At 39.0% G+C, this 7,885-nt stretch overlaps 1 protein-coding gene across 1 annotated transcript in view; it reads left to right on the top strand.

The window, feature by feature from the left end:
• The window catches only part of ablim2 (actin binding LIM protein family, member 2), a 320,054-nt gene that overhangs the window by 110,568 nt on the left and 201,601 nt on the right, over positions 1-7,885 (top strand). The window lies entirely within an intron of this gene.

Genomic DNA, 7,885 nt, shown 5'->3' with positions numbered 1-7,885 from the left:
CGTTAGCCTTCCTGCTCCTCTGATGCTGCTTGGCCTGCTGTGTTCATCCAGCTCTACACCTTGTTGTCTTCATTAGATACTTGTCAGTTGTGCCTGGGCTTTCAAAATGGCACCAGTAATCTCAGGAGGTCCAGCCACTGGCGAGTACCATTTCTGGGGCAAGAGGAAAGTTAGAACAAGCAGAGTGCCGTAGGAGCATAGCTAATAATTTGAATTTTGGAGAATAGCATGAGAAGACTCATTGGGGCTCATGGGAAACAACCCTCCAAGAAAGTCACCAAAACTGACACTTGGCCAATTTCTGACAAAATTCAGCCCCATATTTTTTTCATAACCGAAATATAGCGGATGCACGGAAACTGAAATAACAAGAGGAAATTCTGGAAGTACTCAGCAGGTCAGGCAGATTCTAGTACAAGATTATCGACCTGAAACATTAACTATATTATCTCTCCTCTAGATGCTGCCTGAACAGTTGTGCATGTGAAATGTTTTCTGTTTCATTATCATATTCGTTCTGTGCTGCAGGGTGTTTTTTCCTTTTCTACTTCAAATACAATCTTTGCAGTAAATCAATATGGTCAACAGCTTGTTTTTATATTTCAGCTCCATGACACTTGTGCTGAGAGATGCTTTGGCATGTGCCATTTTGGATTGCCTCATTGCGATTTTTGAATATTTCAGAGACCAAGGTGGAGGGTCAAGCCTCATTCTTACAGTAGCAAGTTGCAAACTGTACAGAAGAAATTAATTAGGATGGCACTAAAATTGGATTGTGGTACCAATGTGAACAAGGTGAAATAGTTTCACTAACTTAAGATTCTGGGAATTAGTGAGTTCAGATGTAAAAATTGAATGAAAGAACTGTAAATTTCACTGTTCTACTCGGGCTTTTTATCTGGTGTAAGGGGGATAACATTGATCCTATATCAGCCTGAACAGAGAAACCCAAACCAAATCTTTTACAGGTCTAGGCTTTCTAAGTATGCAAGTCAGGTGATATTTCCCTTCTTGAAATGCCAGCTGAGGTGGCACTGCTCCAGAGGAGGCTAAGGAAGAATTCAATAGGAAATAGGTTAGGCCCAGTTGTGTTGAAAATATCTTGCTGTAGTGATCTTCAAGCAAATCCTGGGTCCACCTCAAAACTCTTGCCAGTGCCCAACTGTTGGCATATGGACTGAAATCCTGAGGTAGCCTGGGAACTTTGTCTGATGTGCCCTTTGGAATGAGAATGGGCAGAAATCTTAGCACTTTCCCAAACGCAACTTCTCATAAAAGTGAAATCCTAACAATATTGTGGTTAACCCCAGTTTCTAGTCTTCTGATTGGAGATCAACTGCACCTACGTAAAGCCTGATTGGAATTTCAGATCCATGTAATTTTACAGCATAGAAGAAAAGGATACTTAACTACATTCCCCTAGAATTATCTGCTTAGTTCAATTCTCCTATTATTTCTCCATGCCCTTATAATTTTTTTACTTTACAAAGATTTACTCACTCCTCTTAAAATCTATTCTAGATTTTATGCCCAACTTGTGTCACTGGTGGAATGCTGTGTACCCTAAAAATTATTTTCATATAAAAACAAATTCTCCAAATTCCTCCATTCATTTTTCTGGAAATCTTAAATTTGTGTCATTCTGCTTATTGGCTTTCAGAATTTTGAAAATAATCTTTCCATATTTAGTTTGTAACAGCCGTTTGTTTTGAACATCTCTATAAATCTCTTTTTAGCCTTCCATCTTTGATTAGAGCCTGGTTTCTTCTTCTATTATGTAAAGGCTGTCAACAGGAAACTGTCTACATGTGCAGGGAGAGTTTCTGCCATGCTTCTGCCAAAACTACAATGAGTGGGAGTGGGACCTCCTCCAAGGAAGAGGTTTCAGCCTCCTTGTGTGCTGTTGATATGTAGTATGTCTTGTGCAGATTATTATCATTAACCAAAGGAAGTAATTTCAACTTTTAGGCAGTTTAGTGGCTCAGTACAGTGATTCATTTATATAAACTCTAAAGATTTTGGACATCTCTTGTCAAGCAAAGTTCCACTATTGCACCCTTGCCTGATTGGAGCACTGATCGGAAAAACAGACGTAGAAGACTTGATTTATGACACTCCCAATTTCCAAGTTTAATTTCCAGTTTTAAGACCAGTCATTTTGAACCTTGAGCAATTGGGCACCGTTGCCTCCGTCCTTAACTGTCCCGTAATATGTGTCTGTGAAATGAACTGGTGCAAAATCTACCTCCATGATGATGTGAAGATTTGCCTGTACAAATAAAATGCACCTGGTAATGTTAATTAGGAGTGAGGTAGTCTTCTGGACTTGCTAGTGATTGCTTAAACAGGTTGTAAAAGAATTTTTCTGTTTTTTCAATCCTAATTGGTGCATGTTTTATTGTTTATTCCTTTCTTCAAGAGATCACATGGCTTGTGGACATGGTGCAGTGTATATTCTGAGATGCACAAGATATCATTTGCCTTCAAAGGTTCAGCTGGCTGAGGATAGAGCAATATTGATGGCAATTTAAAAGGACTGTTAGTAACTCTTAACTAATGTCTAGCTAATGTCTTAACTAATGTCTGGTAGGTGTGTCTTTCCTGGAACCCAGAGGTAACTTTGTTTCTTGTTGTTTGTCAAGGTACCAGGCTGAAAAGTTTGACTTGTACTCAAAATGGCCATTAGCTGAGCAGTAACTCCACCTGTCCATTCATCTTTCCAAAAGAGGATGAGCAACATTTGTACTTATATTTTACTTAATAAAAAAGCTGCCAGTGAAGTGCATTCAATAAATGCCCAGCAGGTTGGATTTGGGAATGGGAAGGGAAGCAGTATCAGAGTGCCTTGAATGGGCTTGTTGCTGGCTAGAGTTCATTAGGGTTATAGTTGGTTTCCTGTCTGCATGGTAAGGCAGATTGGCAGATACCCTAAGCTATGAGGTTGCAAATTATGATGGAATCCAATTGTACTGCTGCTGTTGCTACTGATGGTCAATAGTGTTTCATAGACACCCAGTTTTGAGTTACTGAATCAATCCTGAATCTCTCCCATTTAACATAGTGACAGTGCCATTCAAAACCAATGCTGTTCTGTTTGCAAAGACAGTGCTTTACCTCCTTAACAATTATACGGTGTTCACTCCTGCTACCATTGCCATGGATTGATGCATCTGTGACAGACATGTTCATGAGAACAATATATCCTCTGTGCATTTTTTTCTAAAATGTTTGTTCATGGGATTTGGGTGTCGCTGTCTAAGCCAGCATTTGTTAACCATCTGAATTGCTCTAGAGAAGTTGGTACTGAGCTGCCTTCTTGAACTACTGCAGTCCTTGGGGCATAGGGACACCTGTAATGCTGTTATGAAGAGAGTCCCTGGATTTTCACCAGTGACTGTGAAGGATTGCGATGTAGTTTCAAGTCAGTGGAACTTGCAGGTGATGGCGTTGACATGCATCTGCTGCTTTTGTCCTTCTAGGTGGTGGAAGTTGTGGTTTGGAAAGTGTTGTTGGTGTCTTTTTCAATTTTTGCAATGTATCTTTTAGATGGGACACACTGTTGCTACTCCGTGTTGGCGGTGAACGGAGTGAATGTTGAAGGTGGTAGATGGCATTAAAATCAGGCGGGCTTCTTTGTTCTGAATGGTGTTGAGCTTCTAGAGTGTTGTTGGAGCTACGCCAATCAGGTAGGTGGGTAGTATTCAGTCACATTCTTGATCTCTCCCAGTGATCTCGGTTGGCTGGACAGCTGGTTTGTAATAGACTGCAGAGTAATGTCAACAGTGTGGGTTCAATTCCCACACCAGCTGAGGTTACAATGAAGGGCTCTCCTTCTCAACCTCTCACAGCATCAGAGGTGTGATGACCCTCAGGTTAAAACACCGTTAGTTGTCTTACTGTGTAATGAGAGAGCAACCCTATGGTCTGGTAGAACAATGGCAACTTTACCTTTTAATTTCTACAAAATTACGAGAAATAGATTTAGCAAGTTTTTTCAAAAGCAATATAATGTGGATGCTGGGAATCTGAAATAAAAAGAGGAAGTACTGGTAATATTCCCAATCATAGATGATATAATAAGTACTAGTTCATCAGCTAAGAGAGGTAAGTAGTCATCAAGTGGAGGTTTTTTTGCCATGTTCAATCTAAAACAATGAGGAATCTAAGGTACCTGAGACAATGTGACCACATATCCTCACCACCGCCCCCATCCCCTGCTCTCCACTGCCCTCAACTGTGAATCACTGTACCACAACCTTTAGTAAGTCCATTAGTAAGAAAAATCTGTTTTTATATTGTCCCTTTTAGTGCAATAAACTACCACTTAAAGTGACCATTATCAAGCCTCCAAATTAGATTTTCATACAGATCACTTAATTGGCTTTAAGAACTGACTTAAGGGAGGCGAGAGTGAGAGAGAGGGAATGAATTCCAGAACTTAGGGTCTAAACAGCTGAAAGCATAGCAGGCTGTAATGGAGAAATAAAAACCAGGGATATGTAAGAGATTAGAATAAGAAAAACAGATCTTGAAGCTGAAAGAGATTACTGAGATAGGGAAGGGCAAGGCTATTTGTAAACAGGACTAAGAATTGTAAAATTGATTGATGTAGGGTTGTATTGCTAGACTTATTCAGTACAAATCCAAGAAGCCTTTCTGACATTCTACAATCATTGGCATATCACTTGGAGTTACAGAAGGGCCAGGAAAAAAAAGGCCATTTAGCACATCATGATTATGCTGATTCTTTCCAAGATCGATCCAATTTAGTCTCATTCCCATGCTCTGTCTCTGTTGTTTGCAACTGTTTCCTATCCAACCATTTACATAACTTCATTGAATTCCAGATCATAACCTGCTACACAAGAGAACACTTGCTAAATATATTTAAAAACGTAATACCAGATTTCACGTGTACACTGACAGCATTGAGTTCTACCTCATATTCTTTCACCAAGGAACAGCATGTATATACGAAACAGGAGTGGGTCACAGTGATCACAGTAGGCCTTGTAGGCCTCCAGAACTAGCAATGAGGGGATGGGAAGAGAAGCAGTTCCAAGAGGTTCTGTGGCTATGTCAAAATAAATAAGAAATAAGAACAAGTTGTCCCATTCACTTGAACAATGGAAGAAAAGTGTTGGATAAGGATGGTCCATCATGTCAAAGTTTGGGTAGGGCCATGTTTATTGAACCAATATTTCTGTGGTGTTAAACAGCTTTTCAAAAATCGAGTGCGGAATAAAACAAATTTTCACCCTATGAATCGCTGAAACAGTTGAAACTATTGTTTCTAGCTCACGTTCATTCTCTAGCCAATTATTCCACATGAAGCTGAACCTGATTCTGGAAACTCTTAGCACTCTTATTTGACGAAGAGCTGAATTTTGGCCTTCATGTCCCCCAGTCTGAAAAAACTGCCCATCTGCTTCTCAGTTTTGTCTCTTATTTCAACCTATCTGCTGCAAAAACTTGTATTATGCATATTGTACCTCCAGACATGGATATTTCAATACTTCCCTTGGCTGCCCTCCTGTCCCCTCCTACTCCATCAATTTAAGAGCAACCAAACTTACGCCAATATTCTGACTTCCATGAAGCATTCCACACCGATAAATGCTTTGAGGAGGAAGTGGACAGAGTCCCTCATGCCTGTAAAGTTTGGTTTAGCCATCAGCATTAGGAAGTCAAATATCATGGTCCATAAGAATTGGGTACTGGAATAGGTCACTTCCTTTGATCAAAAATGTATGTAATTCAGCCTTGAATATATTCTATGACCCAACCTCCAAAGCCTTCTAAGGACAGAATTACAGAGAATAATGACCATCCAAGAGAAAAGAATTCTCCTCATCTCAGTTTTAAATGAAAGACCCTTTTTTTAACCACCCTGTTCCCTAGCTCTGGACACTAACAAGTGGAAGTATCCCCTGAGCATTTATCCTGTCTAGTCCTCTCGGGATCTTGTATATTTCTGTAAAACAATTTTCTAATCTTCAGTGGGTATAGGTCCAATCTTGTTCATGATTTCCTTATATGATAGTTCCTCATCCCAGAAATCCATGAATGGCTTCCATCGAAATCATGCCCTTTCATATGAGAGGAGGCCAAACTGAATACCATACTCCAGATGCAGCCTAATTAAGGCCTTGTACAGTTGCAGCAAGGCTTTGCTACTTAATTTCAATTTCTCTTGCAATAAAGACTGACATTCTGTTTGCATTCCTAATTAATTTACCTGCACTGAATACTAATCTTTTGTGATTCATGCACCAGGACACTCCGATCCTTCTGAGTACAGAGTTCTGCAGTCTCTCTTCATTCAAATAACATACTGCTTTTCCTTTTTTTAAGATACTGTTTTTAATTTGTTCAGGAGATGTGGGTTTTGCAAGCTGGGTCTGCATAAATTGCCCATCCCTAGGTGTTCATCTACTTGTAGTATCTCTTACAGTTTTTATATTTCTATCTAGCTTTCTTTTATACTCTAATTGCTCCTTTCTTATTATGTTCTTAGCCATTCTTTACTAGTTTCTACAATCTGAACAACTTTCTTTGTCCCAGAATTGACAGCCATGTCTTCAGCAATCCAATCCCTAAACTCTAGAATTCCCTTCCCAGACTCTCTGGCCATTTACTGCTGTAACTTCTCTTCAAAGCACCACATAAGCGGTAACTATTTGACCAAGGTTTTTGTCACCTAATTTAAAGCTTCCAACTTTGACTCAGTGGAAATCTTCATCTAATTAAATTTGTGTGAAGTGCCATGAGATGCTTAATTATGTTAAAAACACAATCTAAATCTTAAGTTATTGCTGAAATTGTTGCTCATCACAAAGTTGTCAGCAAACAAGCAGCAATTGGGCAATGCAAAGGTAATGCAGAGTTTTTGAGAGTTTGTAGAGAAGTAATGTGCCATCCACATTTATTTTAAACCTGATGTCATGTCTTCAAATAATGTCACTTTTAGGCAAAAAATAGGTGAGGAGAGGATGGATCCTGAGACCTTGTGGATCCCTGAAGTAACAAGATGTGGGCAGAAATGACAAACAGTTGCTAAAGATGCTCTGGCTCTGACCTGGTAAGTGAGGATAGAAGCAAGTTTGGGCAGATCTATCGAGCTAGACAATGGAGAAAAATAATAATAGGAATATGGTGTCATCTGCTATGTTCGAAAGTGAGGTTAAAACGAACAAGAAAGAATCATGTGATAAGCATTATTATAAAAAAAGTTTAATTTTGTTAGGGACATCTCAACGTCACAGAAGGGCTATTTCAAATGGGTTGGAGAACATTGAACCATTGACGATTACAGGAATAACAAATACAATAGTTCCAGTTAATTACTATTCATACTATAACCAACAGAAAGTATTATAGGTGCCAGAACTTGTAAAGGAAAAAAAAACCTATTTCAGCATATTTTTGTTATTAGCATTAGAATTAAACCTGCTATAATTGATCTAATTTTCTCACCTTACTTGCAGAGAGTAGTCTGCACTGAAGCACAGATCTGGGAGCAGTGTCATATCTAACATACTTGCCCCTGAAATTTCACAAGGTTTCCTTGATAACTTTGGCAGAGAATTCAGAGAACATAGCAATAGGAACATTCAGCCTTTTGAGTTTATTCCACCATACATTTAGATAACTGTAATCTATTAAAATGTATGCAATTCTGGTGAATTTGCACTGTTACTGCTAGGGAAACTGCGTAAATGTCTGAAAGTAGTCTATTCCCTTCCTGTAAATCTCCCACCTAAATTCTGTGCTAGGAGTTTAGGAAAACCTGTGCAGAGTTTCTAGACCCTTGTTTCTAAGATGAATGAACAACAAAAGAAATTCAGTTGGTGATGCTGAAGGGTTAATAGAAATAAAATCATAT

This window comes from Rhincodon typus, chromosome 1 (assembly GCF_021869965.1).
Source record: "Rhincodon typus isolate 14 chromosome 1, sRhiTyp1.1, whole genome shotgun sequence".
Taxonomy (NCBI): Eukaryota; Metazoa; Chordata; class Chondrichthyes; order Orectolobiformes; family Rhincodontidae; genus Rhincodon; species Rhincodon typus.
This window is presented reverse-complemented; position numbering and strand designations above follow the sequence as displayed.